This window comes from Macaca nemestrina, chromosome 10 (assembly GCF_043159975.1).
Source record: "Macaca nemestrina isolate mMacNem1 chromosome 10, mMacNem.hap1, whole genome shotgun sequence".
NCBI classification, from domain to species: domain Eukaryota; kingdom Metazoa; phylum Chordata; class Mammalia; order Primates; family Cercopithecidae; genus Macaca; species Macaca nemestrina.
Window position 1 is genome coordinate 14,674,103 of NC_092134.1, and position 18,525 is coordinate 14,692,627.

The following is an 18,525-nucleotide window of genomic DNA, read 5'->3' on the forward strand; positions in this document are numbered from 1 at the left end:
ACTAGGGAATAAAGGTAGGTAGAGAAGAGGAGGAAACCCACAACGGGCCCTGGACACTTAGAGGATGGGAAGAGAAACAGAAACATCATGCTCCCCAAAATGTAGACACTTTGGGGGTTCTGAGAGTTCTCTGAATGTCTAAGATTAGCCCATTAATTTAATTGAGGTTCTTCCAGCCCTTTTTTTTTTTTTTTTTTTTTGAGAAAGAGTCTCGCTCTGTTGCCCAGGCTGGAGTGCAGTGGTGCCATCTCAGCTCACTGCAACCTCCACCTCGCAGGTTCAAGTGATTCTCCTGTCTGAGCCTCCCGAGTAGCTGGGATTACAGGTACTCGCCACCATCAGCTAATTTTTGTATGTTTAACAGAGACGGGGTTTCACCATGTTGACCAGGCTTGTCTCAAACTCCTGACAAGTGATCCGCCTGCCTTGGCCTCCCAAAGTGCTGGGATTACAGGCGTGAGCTACTGCACCTAGCCTTCCAGCCCTCCTTTTAAAAATTATCATTGACCACTGGGCCTACACTTCCCAGGGGGTACTCGCTGCAGGGAGAATCTGTAAACACGAAAAGAATTTCCAAGATCAGGAGTTGAGATAAACTTTCTCTTTAGCCCTTCAAAGAATTCTGAAGTGTTGGCCGTCTGTGAAAAGAGACCTTTCTTTTTGTCCTCCATCCACATAAAAGATGCTTACCTTGAGCAAGCATAAGCAAGAAGGGCAGATTTATTATAAGAATATTGAAGTGTTTCAGCCAGGTGCGGTGGCTCACGCCTGTAATCCCAGCACTTTGGGAGGCCGAGATGGGCGGATCACGAGGTCAGGAGTTCGAGACCAGCCTGGCCAATGTAGTGAAACCCCATCTCTACTAAAAATACAAAAATTAGATAGGTGTGATGGCACGTGCCTGTAGTCCCAGCTACAGGGAGGCTGAGGCGGGAGAATCGCTTGAAACTGGGAGGCAGAGGTTGCAGTGAGCCAAGACCATGCCATTGCACTCCAGCCTGGGTGACAGAGTGAGACTCCTCAAAAAAAAAAAAAGAATATTGAAGTGTTTCATGGAATTGAAAGAATAGAAAATAGTATATTTCAAAATCGCCAGAAGATTTAAAATGTTCCCAACATACAGAAATGATAAATGTCTGAGGTCGCAGATATCCCAGTTACTCAGATTTGTCATATATTGTGCGCTTATATTAAAATATCACATGTACATCATAAACATGTACAACTATTATGTATCAGTAAAAAGAGCAGAAAACAGCTGAGCCTTAGGAACAATCTCTATGTCTTTCCTGCTCCTCCTTCTCCTTTTTTTTTTCTCTCTCTTTCTCTCTCTCCTTTTCTCTCTCTCTCTCTCTCTCTTTCTCTCTCTCTCTCTCCTCCCTCTTAATGGGAGAAAAACAGCTACTCACCATTTTCTACATGTTACAATTTCAGGCACTACAAACTATGTAACTTTTCTCTCAGCTCTAAGTCCAGACTCCCAGGGAAGCATTCTAATTGGTCCATCGTGGGTCTGCAAGTGTATTTCTGGACCAATTATCTAAGCCAAAGGTGGCATCTCTTGGAGGTAACAACAGCTCTCTTGTCATCCTTATGATCAGAGTACCATTTGGGGGTGAGCTTTATTCAGAAGAAAAAAAGGAATTTTCCAATTTGCCAGAGATAATTATTTGTTGGATAATCCTTCAATTTTTTTTTTTTTTTTTGATAGAGAGTCTCCCTCTGTCACCCAGGCTGAAGCGCAGTAGTGTAATCTTGGCTCACTGCAAGCTCCGCCTCCCTGGTTCAAGCCATTCTCCTGCCTCAGCATCCAGAGTAGCTGGGACTACAGGTTCATGCCACAGCAATGGCTGTGTTTTTGGTAGAGATGGGGTTTCATCATGTTGGCCAGGCTGGTCTCAAACTCCTGATATCAATTGATCCACCCATCTTGGCCTTCCAAAGTGCTGGGGTTACAGGCGTGAGCCACTGCGCCCAGCCTAATCCCTTCAGATTCTGACAGTCTTAAGATCTGAATGCCAGATAAAATGTTTATGGTTGAAAATAGCTAATAGCATGACTTTCAACAACAATGGTATGCTTAGCAAGGGCTAGCACCATTCTGCAGCTACACACCCCACATGGTAGCATTCTGTGCCCATCAGGGCTTAGCAGAGGAACTGGATTTGAGAATAAAACAGACCTCCACACACCTCACCACCAGCCTCTCATCTCCAGACTTGCCCTCCCAGCCCTACTGTCAAAGAACACAGTGACCCCGTGGGACATACATGTGAGACTACAGAGGATTTTTCCATTGCCAGCTCAGCTGAAGTGCATTTCTCTGCATCACACAGGAATGGCCCTGGCTCTCATCAGCACAGCTCTCACTTGAGCCACAGATGGCAAATGGAATGCTCATCCCCGCCCCTTGCTCCCTGGCCCGGCTGCTTGCACATTCCTTGACAATAATGCTGGTTCAAAAGCTGGCACTTGGAGCCAACCCTTGCTAGGCACAGCAGGGTGGGCAAGGCAGAAGGAAAGCTGGCAAGGAGGGAAGTAGGGGCTATTTATTTTATGCTGGCCCCAGCAGCCTGGAAGGTACTGTGAAGAGTGGGCAGTGAGACTGCAGCAGATGACAGAGCTTTATCAGGTAAGGGGTGGCAGCAGGGAGCACAGGCAAATTACAGCCCCACTTGCCAAGTCTCAGGGACACCTGCATCTAATTTAGCATAAGGAAGACATCATGGAAAAGAGTTGCTGCCTCCCCCAGATGCAGACTTCTACTAAATCTAGTCTATTCTGTCTCCTAAACCTCTCTCCAACTTATTCCCTTCCCTCTATCCCCAACCCACCTGCTCTAAGCCACCACCATCTCTTGTCTGGAGAGCTGCATTTGCTTCCCAAATGCTCCATCAGTGTTCACTCTGGCCACAACATTTCATTCTCCACCCGGTGACCAGAGTGATCTTTCTAAGTTGCAGGTCTGATGACACCTCACTTCTGCTTTGGCTCCCCAAGGGATAGAGTCCAAAATCTTTCACACCAGCTCATAAGAGACTTCACAAACTGATCTTGGCCCACTCCAACAGCTTTAAGCATCAAAGAGGGTTGGGGTGTGTAGCAGATGCATTGGTGCCCCGCCCAATCCCCTTGCCTTTACCACACTGGCCCAACTTCCAATGGCCAGCACCTGCTTTCATTTGTCTGATGGCTTTCACTGGCAATTGGAGCCCACTTTGTTACACATGGCAGGATGGAAGTGCCAGGGAATCAATGTCCTCTGGGAGCAGGCCTCAAACAATGATTGATGAAAGAGGGAGTATAGACACCCCAGCTCCCTCACCCTTTGGGTGAGATAACAGGTGCATGTTGACACTGGCTCCCAGAGTTACCCAGTTGCCCACAGTCATTAATAAACTCTCCCTTTCCTTGCTCCTTCTCATCCCTGTCTCAGTCCCTTGTTCCTAAACTACTATTCAGGATCGCTTCTTAGATAAAACTCTTGATGGCCAGGCATGGTGGCTCACTACTGTAATCTAGCACTTTGAGAGGCCAAGGCAGGCACATTGCTGGAGCCCAGTAGTTTGAGACCAGCCTGGACAACATGGGAAAACCCCAACCCTACAAAAAATTTTGAAATTAGGCAGGCATGGTGGTGCACACCTGTAGTCTCAGCTACTTGGGAGGATGAGATAGGAGGATTGCTAGAGTCCAGGAGATTGAGGCTGCAGTGAGTCATGATTGTGCCACTGCACTCCAGCTGGGGTGACAGAAAGAGACCCTATCTCAAAACAGACAAACTCTTGCATTCAAATCCTTTCTCAGGGTCTTCTTTGGAAAGATCCCTGAAAAACCAAGTATTTTCCAAAACCAGGTTATTCAGCTATGTATGTACTTATACATTTTAGCCATAAATATGCCATAATATATATCTGCAGCCTCTGGGCTTTTGGACAAGTTTCCTGTGTAGCATGACCTCCTGCTGCCGTCCCATCTTCTGGAAGGATCTTACTCTACCTTTAGCCCAATCTGTAGCTTAGATCTACATTCTTGGGTAGAATTTCTCTCACCCACACCTCTCCCGCACCCCCACATATGCACACAAGTTCTGTTTCCCTTGGAATTTGCTCCCCTCACACTCTAGTTCTCTTTTTTTTTTTTTTTTTTTTTTTTTTTTGAGTCTCACTGCGTTGCCCAGGCTGGAGTATGCAATGGTGCAATCTTGGCCCACTGCAACCTCGGCCTCCCAGTTTCAAGCGATTCTCCTGCCTCAGCCTCCCACGTAGCTGGAATTATAGGCGTGTGCCACCATGCCTGGCTAGTTTTTGTATTTTGAGTAGAGACAGGGGTTTTGCCATGTTGGCCAGGCTGGTCTTGAACTCCTGACCTCAGGTAATTCACCCATCTTGGCGTCCCAAAGTGCTGGGATTTACAGGTATGAGACACTGCGCCCAGCCTAGTTCTTTTCATTATTTATTGCGCCTGTAACTGTGTGTTCAGAGCCTGTGTTTCCCATCAAAATGTAAGCCCCATGAGAATAGGGATTGTGTTTGTGGGCTCATTTCTGTATCCCCAGAGTGGAGTACAATACAGATGCTCAACAGAGAGTCGAATAAATGGTGCTTTAACTTCAAAAAAATAGAAAAAGAAAAAAGGTGTAATATCACACAGATATGGAAATGTTCAACACATGTTAATTGAATAATCACAGCCACTATCACTCAGCACACCCAGTGGGCCAGGCATCCTGCCAAGACTTTCACAAGCATCACCTCAATTAACCCTCATAGGCTGATACTGATGTCATCTCTGTTTGACAAAGGAGGAATCAGAGTGAGAGAGAGGTTAAGTCACTTGCTAAAGGGTGCACAGTAACAAAGGGCAGAGCTGAGATTTGAACCCACAGAGTGTGGCACACAATGCACATATTTACCTGCAAGGTTCTCCTACCTCTTTCCCTGCTGTAATGATACTCCAGTTGTAGAGCTCTTCACAGCACCTGGATGAAGCCTTCTCCCCCTCCAAAGGCATGAAGTGAAGAATCACTGGGGATTTCATGAACCGGATGGCGTTCATTCATTCAACCAGTTATTTCTAAAGCACCTACTATGTGCCAGGCACAAGGAAAGAGTGGTAAATAAGACAGACACTGTTCCTGCCCTCCCCAAGCTTACAGTCTAGTAAAAGAGACAGCCACTGAATGAACAAACACGCAAATAGGCACATAATGGGCAGTTGTAAACACTATGAAGACAATGGGGATGGGAGGCACTTGCTTAAATAGGTCAGAGTTAATTTTAAGTGAAGACCTGAAAAATGAGAATTTGACCACTGTGGAGGGAGCAGGACAGAACATTTCCCATCAGACAGTAGGAAATGTTGAATGCTATTCTAGATACAGTGGGAAGCCACTGGCAGGGGGGTGATATGGTTTGGCTGTGTCCCCACCCAAATTTCATCTTGAATTGTCGCTCCCATAATCCCCCCATGTCATGGGAAGGACCCAGTGGGAGGTAATTGAATCATGGCGGTGGGTTTTCCCATGCCCTTCTCATGATAGTGAATAAGTCTCACGAGATCTGATGGTTATAATGGGCAGTTCCCCTGCACACGCTCTCTTACCTGCTGCCATGTAAGATATGACTTGGCTTCTCCTTGGTCTTTTGCCATGATTGTGAGGCCTCCCCAGCCATGTGGAATTGTGAGTCCACTAAACTGCCAGCAGTTGCCTGTGAGACAGAAAAGTGCCTAGAGGAGCCCCTGACCACCTGGCTCTGAGACTGCTGCCTAGAGCCATATGTCCTCACCAATATCCAGCAAATGCTGCAGTTCTGTACATCCGGTTCATCCAGTTCATCTCAGCCCAGATTAAGGAAACCTCAACCACAACCAAAACACATCCAGGGTAGAAAAGGAATTAGGATGTCACCAGGTACCCCCAAAAGTGACAGGGAAAAGAATACAGGCCTAAAATATCCACTGAGAACAACCTTGCTCTGTTTAAGTGGCTCTCCTCTCATTCTCTGCCTCATTTAACTCTTTCACATATGTTATCTCATTCTATCATCAAGAGGATGCAGGTAGGTGCATATCATTCTACCCATTCCCACAGATGGGTAAACTGAGGCTTAGCAAAGTGAACTGACCTGCCAGCTCAGAGCCAGGTTCTGAAGACAGGGCCCTCTCAGCCCAAGTCCAACAGCACTTCTATCACCACTCAATGGCTTGCTGTGAAAACCTTCTTAGAAGCTTGCTTTTTATCGATTTTGTTCTATGTGCATTTTTACCATCTCATTATCAGCCAAGAGCTGGTGGGGGAGGAAGGTGAAGGAGAGTGGGAAGAGCAAGGAGTCTTAAACGCATCAAGGGCATGATCCTGAGAAACTGATTTGAATTGAATAGAAATTGGTTTCCCGTTATCTTTGCAGCTACAACATTTGCAATTTAGGTCCTGACACCAAACACTGCCACTGTTTTTCTGGTCAAATCTCCTTCCTAGGAAGATAACCATTTAAAAAATTCTCTGTAACCTATCAGGCAGACTAAGTTCCTCTGAAAGACACATACTGCTGCCCAAGTCCACACAAAATTCCAACCCCAATATGTAAAGTACCACCACATTTACATGGGGTGAGGAAGTAAGATAAATTCACAAAGCCTTGTATTAAGCCAAAAAGAAACAGAAACAGGAGACCTGAATCCATGCCTCCCCACCCACACCCTTGCTGAGGGACTCTGCCCCTAATCACAGCCCCTGCTGTCCTGTGTGCCTTAAGAATGATATTCAGCCATTACAAATACAACCATACCGCAGGCTCAAATACTGAAATCCTTCGAACACATTGATATATTCCCTCCCTGAGTGTCCTTAAGAAGCTCCATCAAAAACAATAAAATGTGTCATCTCACCCACCAAAGCCCATATGCAAAGAGGGTTTCAGGTCCAGTTGATTCAGCTGCTCCAAAGGACCCAGGCTGGTTGGTTGGTTGGTTGGTTGGTTGTTTTGAGACAGAGTCTTACTCTGTCACCCAGGCTGGAACGCAGTGGCACGATCTTGGCTCACTGCAACCTCCACCTCCCAGGTTCAAACAATTCTTATGCCTCAGCCTCCAGAGTAGCTGGGATGACAGGCGTGTGCCACTATGCCTGGCTAATTGTTGTATTTTGAGTAGAGACGGGGGGTTTGCCATGTTGGCCAGTCTGGTCTCAAACTCCTGACCTCAGGTGATCCACCTGCCTCCGCCTCCAAAAGTGCTGGGATTATAAGCATGAGCCACTGCACCCAGCCAGAACCCATGTTCTTGCTGTTTCTCTGCTCTGCCATCCACGGTTCAGACTTCACTCTGAGTCTGATTTTCAGCACGGTCGTATGGATGTCAGTGGCATTTGCTGCTAATGCTTTCCTGTTTCAATCTAAGTCTAAGAGAACCTCTCCCGAAATAACAGACACGGAGCCCTTTCCATTAGTCTATTTAAGCCAGCTAGAGTCTTGTCACTATGTCTGAATCATTAACAGTCACCAGGGACATGCCCCACCCAGGGATAGTTAGCAATGCCTGGAGACATTATTGTTTGTAGCAACTGGGAGAGAAGGAAGTGGGTGCTACTGGCCTCTAGTGCAGAGAGGCCAGGGATGCTGTTAAATATGCTACAATGCCCAGGACAGCCCCACCATGAAGAATTATCCTGTCCAAAATGTAATACTGAGCTTGAGAAACCTTAGCTTAGATTAACCTACGATGGGGTTAGCAAACTACAGTCCAGAGACCAGATGTAACCCACTGGCCTGTTTTTGTAAATAAAGTGCCACCAGAACACAGCCACACACTCATTTGCAAGTTGTCTATGACTGCTTTCATTGTGATACAGACCATTTGCCTTCACTCCTAAAGCTTAAAATATTTACTCTCTGGTCTTTTTCTGAAAAAGTTTGCTGACCCCTGGCCTAGGTCTACCCTTAAAGCTGGGGTTGGGGAGAATATGTGAATAAAATTAGGGTTCTGTTAGGAAAGAGGAAAAAAATTGGTGTTGGGAAGTAACAAAGAGTAAACACGACCAAGAGAAGGTCTACTTCTAAAGACCTCACTGTATCCCATAGCTCTCAGCAGGGACCTTATCAATGAAACTTTACTTCTACTTAAAGGACTTGTACAAAAATTAGGTGGCTAGATAGGAAAAAATAAGTTCTAGTATTCTTTATCACTGTAGGATGACTATAGTGGACAATAAAATATTCATAGTTTCAAAATAGCCAGAAGAAGGATATTGAATGTTCCCAAAGAAATAATAAGTGTTTGAGATGATGGATATGCTAATTACCCTCATCTGATCACTATGTGTTATATGTATCACAACATCACTAGGTACCTACCCCACGAATATGTACAATTATCATTTGTCCATTTAAAAAGTTAAAAAGTTTAATTAAAAGATGGGAAAAATAAACTAGGAATTTAGGCCTTACACAATTTTTAAGTTGCTAGGAGTTGTGAAGCCCCTGACCTTCCACCCAATAATTAAGATTTTTGACTCCTACTCCAAAGAGACAGAAATGATTATCAGAGCAGTGGGTCCTGAGCCCCTGAAAGTCAGGCCTGGTGTTGGCTCTATGGAAGGCCGAAGTCACGCTGAAATCAAGGGAGAGAAAAAAGAAAGAGTACCAAGGCAGTTACTTAGCAGAGAAAATCACAGGATGGAAGGAGAGAGGCACAAAAAACAAGCATCCCCAGAGAGACAAAGAAACATGGCTGCTTGCAATGATTGATCCCATGATGCTTTACAGTTCCCTTATATCTCACAACACCTTTTCAGTAAGTTTTTTTTCCTGAACAAGTCCAAGTGGGTTTCTATTCCTTGGAACCAAAATATTCCTGAGGAAGATGAGACCCACTGAATCACTGGATACCTTCTGTATTAATCCATTCTCATACATTCTCATATTGCTATAAAGAAGTGCTTGAGAATGAGTAATTTATAAAGAAAAGAAGTTTACTTGGCTCATGGTTCCACAGGACGTACAGGAAGCATGACTGGGGACGCCTCAGGGAACTTACAATCATGGCAGAAGGCGAAGGGAAGGAGGCACATCTTCACATGGCCAGAACAAAAGGAAGAGAGAGGGAGAGTTGCCTGCCACACACTTTTAAAGCAACCAGATCTCATGAGAATTCTACCATGAGAACAGCACAAAGGGGAAATTTGCCCCCATGATCTAATCATCTCTCACCACACCCCACCTCCAACTTGCGAATTACAATTTGGCATGAGATTTGGGCAGGGACACAAAAGGAAAGCAAATCGCTCCCTCTCAGGGGCAAGGCAAATATTTGCCCAAAAGGTTGACTGGCTTCTTCTCTCTCCTTTGATCCTAGTCACCCAGGGATTCCCATTCCATTTGGCAGGAGGTTGGGCAGATCCAAAGACCTGACATAACATTTAAGACTTAAAAACTAAAAAAACCTAAGTGGGAAAATAGTACCTGACTTTTTATAAATACTTTTAATAGTAAATATAAATGGTTACCAGACTTGTCAAATATAAGTCAATATCAACTCTCAAAAAGGACTAAGAAGGGAAAAAAACTTCAGTGGAAAAAGAATTCATAGCCATTTCTTTTCAACTTGTGATAATGTTACTTTGATCTTTCTGTTCACTCAGGCCTGGTTTAAATTATCAGAAGCCCACCACTAAATGCCCTGTTCCTATTACTTCTTTATTTGATATTATAATTGAATGAGAACTGTTATATCTTGGCCAATGTTCCTCATCTGCTGCTTCTCTGGGCAGGGGTTGGGGGATTGTTTTGTTTTGTTTTTTTCCTGGGAGCACCTGAGGCAATATTTAGGAACAAAACCTTCTCTCTGACTTCCTCTGGAATAGATTCTCTTTGTTAAAGCCAGAACCATTCACTTCCTGGAGGCAAATCTGTCCTCTAGGTATTTCTCCGGAGGCCACCATCTGGGTTTCCAAGCTGCCCATAAAGGATGGAGGATGGTAGTGCTGAGTTTCTGCCTCTGCTATTTGCAATCCACCTTCCTCAACCTGCAGCCTTTGGAAAAGGGGCCACCTCTATTTGCACCACAGCTAATAGGGCAGGATCAATCAAATAATGATTCTGAGCTAAACAAACTGATTTCTTCCCAGCCTCGTTGTGCAGAGAGAAAACTGCTAGATGAAGCAAGATCACAGTGAAGTCAAACACTTCATGTGAACATATTCAGGGAACACGCTGCAACTACGTGCTGGGGTCTACAGACAGAGACAGAGAAGGTACAGTCCACACCCCTAAGGAAGCCACAGTCTTAAGCAAGGCTGTCCAATAGAAATATAACACAAGCCACATTTGTAATTTGGAAGTTTTTAGTAACAACATTAAAATAAGTAAAAAGAAACAGGTCAAGATAATTTAATAATGCTTTATTTAACCTGAAATGTCATCATTTCCACATGTAATCAATACCAAAAAAGTATTAATGAGGTATTTTACATTATTTTCCTATTAAGCCTTTGAAATCCAGGATATACTTTACACTTACAGCCATCTTTATTCAGACCAGTCACATTTCAAGTGTTCAATAGTCATATGTAGCTAGTGGCTACTGTACTGGGCAGCACAGTTTTAGAAGTAGAACATATGTATACACAATTATAAAACAACATGAAGATACACCTACTATGAACTCACAAAAAATAAATTTAAGAAAAAGAAACAGGGCAAGGTACGGTGGCTCACACCTGTAATCCCAGCACTTTGGGAGGCCAAGGCAGGCTGATCACTTGAGTCCAGGAGTTCAAGACCAGCCTAGGCAACATGGCAAAATCCTGTCTCTATAAAAACAAAAAAAAATAGCCAAGTGTGGTGGCATGCGCCTGTAGTCCCACCTGCTTGGGATGCTGAGGTAGGAGGATTGTTTGAACTTGGAAGTCTGAGGTTGCAGTGAGCCATGATCATGCCACTGCACTCTGGCCTGGGTGACACAGTGAGATCCTGTCCCCCCAAAAAAAAAAAAATAAAACAACATGAAGGAAGAAGACAGCAATAAATGGAAAGATGTCCCATGTTCATGGATTGGAAGACTTTACATTGTTAAGACATAAATATCATTCAAAGTGATCTACAGATTCACTGCAATCTCTATCAAAATCCCAAGAGTATTTTTTACAGAAATAGAAATATTCATAATAAAAAATCATTCATAATTTTAAAAATCATTCATTAAAAAATCATTCATAAAAAAATCATTCATAAGAAAAAAATCACATGAAAACTTAAGGAACCCTGAAAAGTCAAAACAATCTTGTAAAAGAACAGAGTTTAAGGTCTCACATTTCCTAATTTCAAAACTTAGTCCAAAGCCACAGCAATCAAGACAGCACGGTACTGTCATAAAAGAGACATTGAAATTGAATGGAAAGCCAAGAAAGATAAACAAATGGCCAAAAGCACATGAAAAGATGCTCAATCATTAGGGAAATGCAAATGAAAAGCACAATGAAATACCACTTCATTACACATTGAGATTTGTTTATCTTCTTTGGAGAAACGTGTTTTCAAGTCTTCGGCCCCTTTTAAAACTGGTTATGTTGTTGTTATTGAGTTGTAGGAGTTCTTTATATATACTAAGGTTGCGGTGAGCCAAGATCACGCCATTGCACTCCAGCCTGGGCAACAAGAGTGAAACTCCGTCTCAAAAAAAAAAAAAAGGTGGTTGCCAGGGAGTGGAGGGAGGAGGAAATGAAGAGCCAGTGCTTAATGGATATAGAGTTTCAGTTTTGCGAGATGAAAAGTGTTCTGGAGATAAATGGTAGAGATGATTGCACAAGATGAATATACTTAATGCCACTGAGCTGTACACTCAAAAATTGTTAAGATGGTAAGTTTTATGTGTACATTACCACAATAAAAAAGAATAATTATAAGGCAATTGAAAAAATAACACCATGAACGGCCATAACCCAGAGAGGAAGTTGTAGACGCCAAACATCTGTGGAAGACTTAGAGTATCATAATTAAGAGTTGAAGTTTCAGCGACAAAGAGGCTTTCATCCTATACAGTCACTTGGAAAAATCACATTCTCTCTCCAAGCTTTGCTGTCCTCATCTGCAAAATGCAAGTATTTAAAGGGCCACCCTCCCAGATTCCTGGTAAAGAATAAGTACGTGATGCAGTCAGCACAGTGCCTGGCACAAAGAAACCTCTTCTGAAATGTCAGCTGGTATTGTTATTGTTATTAATATAACAAGCAAGGGAAGAGGGGCACATATCAAGGAAGGCTTCTTGGATAAGGGGACATCTGAGAGGAGTCTTATTTTTTGAGAACGGGTCTTGCTGTGTTGCCCAGGCCGGAGCACAGTGGCATGATCACAGATTACACAGCCTCGACCTCCCGGGCTCCAGTGACTACAGTCACATACCACCATACCCAGTTAAATTTTTTTTTAGAGACAGGGTCTCACTATGTTGCCCAGGCTGGTCTTGAACTCCTGGGCTCAAGCAATCCTCCAACCTTGGCCTTCCAAAGTGCTGGGACTATAGGCATGAGCCACCATACCCAGCCTCTGAGATGGGTCTTAAAAATGAATGAGAATTAACTACACAAATAGGGAGGGTGGGAAGAAATTTCTAAGCAGAGGGACAACTGGTGAAGACACAATGTAGGAAAGAGGTATATTATGTGCTTTTTCAAACATATACATCTATATATTCTTTCCCACACACACACACACATAAATGGGAACATGCTACTCTGTGCCCTGCTTTTTTTCACTTATTAATAGATCAGTTCTTGTGGTGACAAAAAATGTTCTACAGTAGTGATGATGGCTGTGCAACTTTGTGAATATTCTAAAAACCACTTTAAAGGGGTGATTTTTGGTTGAGTGCAGTGGCTCACATCTGTAATCCCAGCACTTTGGGAGGCCAAGGCGGGTGGATCATCTGAGGTCAGGAGTTCAAGACCAGCCTGGCCAACATGGTGAATCCCTGTCTCTCCTAAAAATACAAAAATTAGCCGAGCACATGGTGGGCATCCATAGTCCCAGCTGCTCTGGAGGCTGAGGCAGGAGAACTGCTTGAACCCGGGAGGCGGAGGTTGCAGTGAGCTGAGATTGCACCACTGCACTCCAGCCTGGGCAACAAAGTGAGACTCTGTCTCAAAATAAAAAAAAATTTTAAAGGGTGACTTTTATGATCTGTGAATTATATCTCAATTTTAAAAGAAAGGGAAATAGTTTTTATAGGGAAATCTACTTGTCCCCCAAAACTCAAACTCTAGTGGTGATATGGCAGATATTAAAAGTGAATATAATATATACAGTACTATAGTATGTGGCCCCGATCACACACAATTCCACGTCTGGGTATACATCTAAAAGAATTGAAAGCATACACTCCAGTAGATATTTGATCTATTGGATCCCAATTACATACTATAGTATTATATACATTATATTTATGTCCAATATCTGCAATATCACTAACTAGAGTTATTTGAGTTTTGAGGGACAACCCGATTTCTCTATAAATACACTGTAGTATGTGATCCCCAGGGCCTCACCAGAATATAATACATTATCTTCTCAGTGTGGCTGAGACCACACTGTGTAGCCAGCCAGCCACCTTACATCTGCCAAAGACCGCCTCCATCAGAAGTGATGGTGCCCCGCCTCCCACAGCAAAACAGCAGCTGTGTGTTGATGACAGACATAAGAGCTACATAGAAATGCATTGTTGTCGGGACCTACTGATATCAGAGGGTTTTGGCCTGAAGGCTGAGTACCAGAGGAACTCAAGGCACTGACAGCTTTTTACCAGCTCTGTGTCCTTGGGCTGAATTTTTTCATGCAAATATCCTCCTAATTCATCAGTCACTATGCAAAAAACAGGGTAGAATAGGGTTTCACATCACCTGGTTCAGCTCAGAGAGACCTTTTGTTTGAGAACCTGTATTGGAATATGTATGTTCTACTCATTTTTTTTTAATTCTATTATTGATCACATGCAAGGTGCCAGGCACTGACGTACGTGTCGGGTATCCCTCTGCAGTCAAGGATCTCTGCCCTCAGGCTGCTTATAGAACTAGAGGGATAGCAGCAAATGAGACAAGTGCCAATGATAAAGTATGGTGCGAATCGCGGTGCAGGACAGGCGGTGAGAGCCTGGCCCGGAGAGACTGATACCTCCCTGGCATTGACCTTGAAGGAAGAGTGTGAGCCAGAAAAGGGGAGAACAAGGAGGGTATTCAAGAGGGAGCAACGCAGACACAGGGAGGCAGGAAGGGCAGCACTTAGCAACTTAGAAATGAAAAAATTCAGCTGGGCGCAGTGGCTCACACCTATAATCCCAGCACTCTGGGAGGCCTAGGTGGGAGGATCACCTGAGGTCAGGAGTTTGAAACCAGCCTGGACAACATGGCAAAACTTCTCTCTACTAAAAATAAAAAAATTAGCTGGGCATGATGGCACACACCTGTAATCCCGGCTACTCAAGCAGCTGAGGCAGGAGAATTGATTGAACCTGGGAGGTGGAGGAGGGCGTGAGCCGAGATCACGCCATTGCACTCCAGCCTGGGTAACAGAGCAAGATTCCATCAAGAAAAGAAAGAGAGGAAGGGTAGAGGAGGGGGAGGGGAGGCAGAGGGGAGGTGGATGGGGGAGGGGAAGGGGGAAGGGGGAGGGGGAGGGGGGAAGGGGAGGGGGAGGGGGGAAGGGGGGAGGGGGAGGGGGTAAGGGGGGAGGGGGAGGGGGGAAAGGGGGAGGGGGAGGGGGGAGGGGGGAGGGGGAGGGGGGAGGGGGAGGGGGGAGGGGGAGGGGGGGAAGGGGAGGGGGAGGGGGGAAGGGGGAGGGGGGAAGGGGGAGGGGGAGGGGGGAAGGGGGGAGGGGGAGGGGGAGGGGGAGGGAGCAAAGAGGAGAGGAGGCCGAGACAGGCAGATCACTTGGGGTCAGGAGTTCAAGACCAGTCTGGGCAACATAGTGAAACCCTGCCTCTACTAAAAAAAAAAAAAAAAGTAGCTAGGTGTGGTGGTGGGCACCTGTAATCCCAGATATTCAGGAGGCTGAGGTGGGAGGATTGGTTGAACCCAGGAGGTGAAAGCTGCGGTGAACCAAGATCATGCCACTGCACTCCACCCTGGGTGACAGAGTGAGACTCCATCTCAAAAAAAAAAAAAGGCTAGAGGAAGGAAACCTGGGAAATATAAGTTTCCCAGGGGTCCTCCTGGCTGGAAGTTGAAATAAGAAGTAAGAGATGAGGCTAAGGACTCAACAGAGGCTGGACCAAGCAGGGCTTGTATGTCTCACCAAGGGAGCACGTTCTTGTGGGTGCAGTGGGAGCCACCTGCTCAGCTGGCTGCAGTGTGGGGAGATGGATTGGAGGCTTATCAAGTTTTAAATTCAGTTTAGGGCGCTTCTAGGATCCTTAGCCTGGCTTAGACATCCACCAACCCTGAGAAGCACATCTCCTTTCAACTTAAACTTCTCCCCAGCCAACTAACTTACCACTTTTCACCAAGCTCAAACCCATGACAAATTTGCTTTTGGAAAGAGAACAACAGGACCCAGCTTGCTTTACTACTCGACTCTTCCCACCTAGTGCTCCATGTTAGCTAACCAGAAATATAACATTTTTATCATGTTTCCCCTTTTCACCTGGGCCACCAGGATTTTTTTTTTTTTTTTTTTTTTTTTTTGAGTTGGAGTCTTGCTCTGTTGCCCAGGCTAGAGTGTAGTGGTGCAATCTTGGCTCACTCACTGCAACCTCCACCTCTGGGGCTCAAGCAATTCTCCTGCCTCAGCCTCCCATGTAGCTGAGACTACAGGCATGTGCCACTACACCTGGCTAATTCTTGTATTTTTAGTAGAGATGGGGTTTCACCACGTTGGTCAGGTTGGTCTCCAACTCCTGACCTCAGGTGATCCACCCGCCTAAGCCTCCCAAAGGGCTGGGATTACAGGTATGAGCCACTACACCTGGCCCTTTTTTTATTTTTCCTTTTATTTAGCTTCTGATTCTCTGGTTGAATGGATGCTCTCTCCTGATGATCTCAAAAGGTGAATATAAAGCAAAACTTGTTAACAATTAAAATCATTTTTCAGCCAGGTGCAGTGGCTCACGCCTGTAATCCCAGCACTTCGGGAGGCTGAGGCGGGCGGATCACTTGCGGTCAGGAGTTCAAGACCAGCCTGGCCAACATGGTGAAACCCCGTTTCTACTAAAAATACAAAAATTTGCCAGGTGTGGTGGCAGGCGCCTATAATCTCAGCTACTTGGGAGGCTGAGGTGGGAGAATCACTTGAACCTGAGAGGCGGAAGTCGCAGTGAGCCAAGATCACACCACTACACTCCAGGCTGGGCAACAGAGTGAGACTCCGTCTCAAAAAAAAAAAAAAAGGAAAGAAAAAAAAAGAAAAAAGAAAAGAAAAATGGGGGTTAAGCCCCCATGTGGTGGCTCATGCCTGTAATCCCAGCACTTGGGAGACTGAGGTGGCAGATCATTTGAGGTCAGGAGTTTGAGACCAGCCTGACCAACATAGTGAAACTAAAAATACAAAAAATTAGCCAGGCGTGGTGGCACACCCCTGTAATCCCAACTACATGGGAGGCTGAGGCAGAAAGGGAAGGGAAGGGAAGGGGAGGGGAGGGGAGGGGAGGGGAGGGGAAGGAAGGGAAGAAAAGTAAGGAAAGGAAGGGAAGGAAAGAGAAAAGAAAGAAAAGAAAGAGAAAAACGAGGATAAAAAGGCAGCAGACAGAGTGGTCAGCAAGACAAGAGGCCACAGAGACACGCAGAACCAAATCACGAAAAGCCCGAGTAAGGAGTTTGGACGTTTCCTGGAAGACAATGAGGGACTGTGCTTCAGCATCCACAGCTAAAGTGGGGAAAATCATCCTACCCAACTCATAGGGTTGCTGTGAGATTAAACTGCTTAGCATAATGATTGGTTCATATTAAGTGTTCAATAAATGCTCAATAATTATAATTATCATTGAAAGATTTTAGGGAGACTAATAACATGGTAATATAAATCACTGTTAATATGACAACTACCATTAGCTAAACATCTGTATGTGCCAGGCACGGTGCTAAGCACTTCACATACATCACTGTTTTTCTCCTAAGCATTATGACTGCTTGAAATTGCATCACATATTTGATTATGCAGTTACTGCCTGTCTCTCTCACTAGAATGAAAGTTCCATAAGAGAGATGGAAACCTGTCTGTCTTGTTTGCTGCTGTCTACCCAGGGCCTAAAATGGAGACTGATTCCTGCAGTGGGAGCTCAATAAGTAATTTCTGGAGGAAGAGAAAAATGATCCCATTTACAATAATCCAGAGAAATAAATTGTATTGCCTTGATTATTTTAAATGAAGAAACTGAAGTGTAGAAAGATCATTCATTCAGGCTTCATTGTGGACCAAAAAAAAAAAAAAAAAAAGTGAGATCAGAAAGGCCAGAGGCAAGAAGGCAAGTGAGGAAACCACTGTAGACATGCAATAAAGAAAACTGGATGGGCCTGGCACAGTGGTTCAAGCCTGTTATCCCAGCACTCAAGGTGGACGGATCACTTGAGTCCAGGAGTTCGAGACCAGCCTCGGCAACATGGCAAAACTCTGTCTCTAAAAAAATACAAAAACAAAACAAAACAGAAAAATGAGTGAGGCATGGTGGCACACGAGTGTGGTCCCAACTGTTCAAGAGGCTGAGATGGGAGGATCACTTGAATCCAGGAGGCAGAGGTTGCAGTGACATGAGATCACAGCATTGCACTCACTCCAGCCTGGACAACAGAGTGGGTCACTGTCTCCAAAAAAACAAGAAAAGAAAAGAAAAAGAAAATTGGATGGAGAGAAGTTATATATTGGAGAGATTTTAAGAAGGTGGGTACAGTAGGTAGGAGATGGACGGGTAGATGAATGGATGGCTGAATGGACAAATATGTGGGTTGATGAGTAGGTAAATAGATGGGTAGATGTGTAGATGAGTGGCTATGTGACTGAATGAATGATTCCTACCCAGCGGGGTTCAGACAGACACCCAATCATAATGGACGGGGGAACAGATGAGTGGATGAACAGGTGAGTGGATGGATGAATGGATATGTGGGTGGATGGGTAGATGAGTGGATGGGTAGATGAGCAAATATGTGGGTGGATGGATAGGTGGATGAATAGATGAATATGTGGGTAGGTGAATAGATCTTCAGAGACACCTAGTGCCCTTGCATGGTGCATTTTATGCAGAGAATAAAATTTTTTAGACATAGGAACCAGAATAGATACAAAAATCTTGTCCAGGTATAAAGGACAGAGTCTATAACATCATGAGATTCAGGGAATATAACAATCCTCTCCAAGATGCCTTCATATCAATTTTTTCCAAGACCCATGTGCTCAATTATTCTTCCATTTACCCCTCCAAGTCAAATAAACCATAAATCAGCCTTTAACCTGTCATTCCTCCAGCTATTTTCCAAATCCAGAGTGCTGAAGCTTTAAATTATTCTGTACCTAACTAGGTTAAGCAGTACCTGAGCCTAGCTAGGAT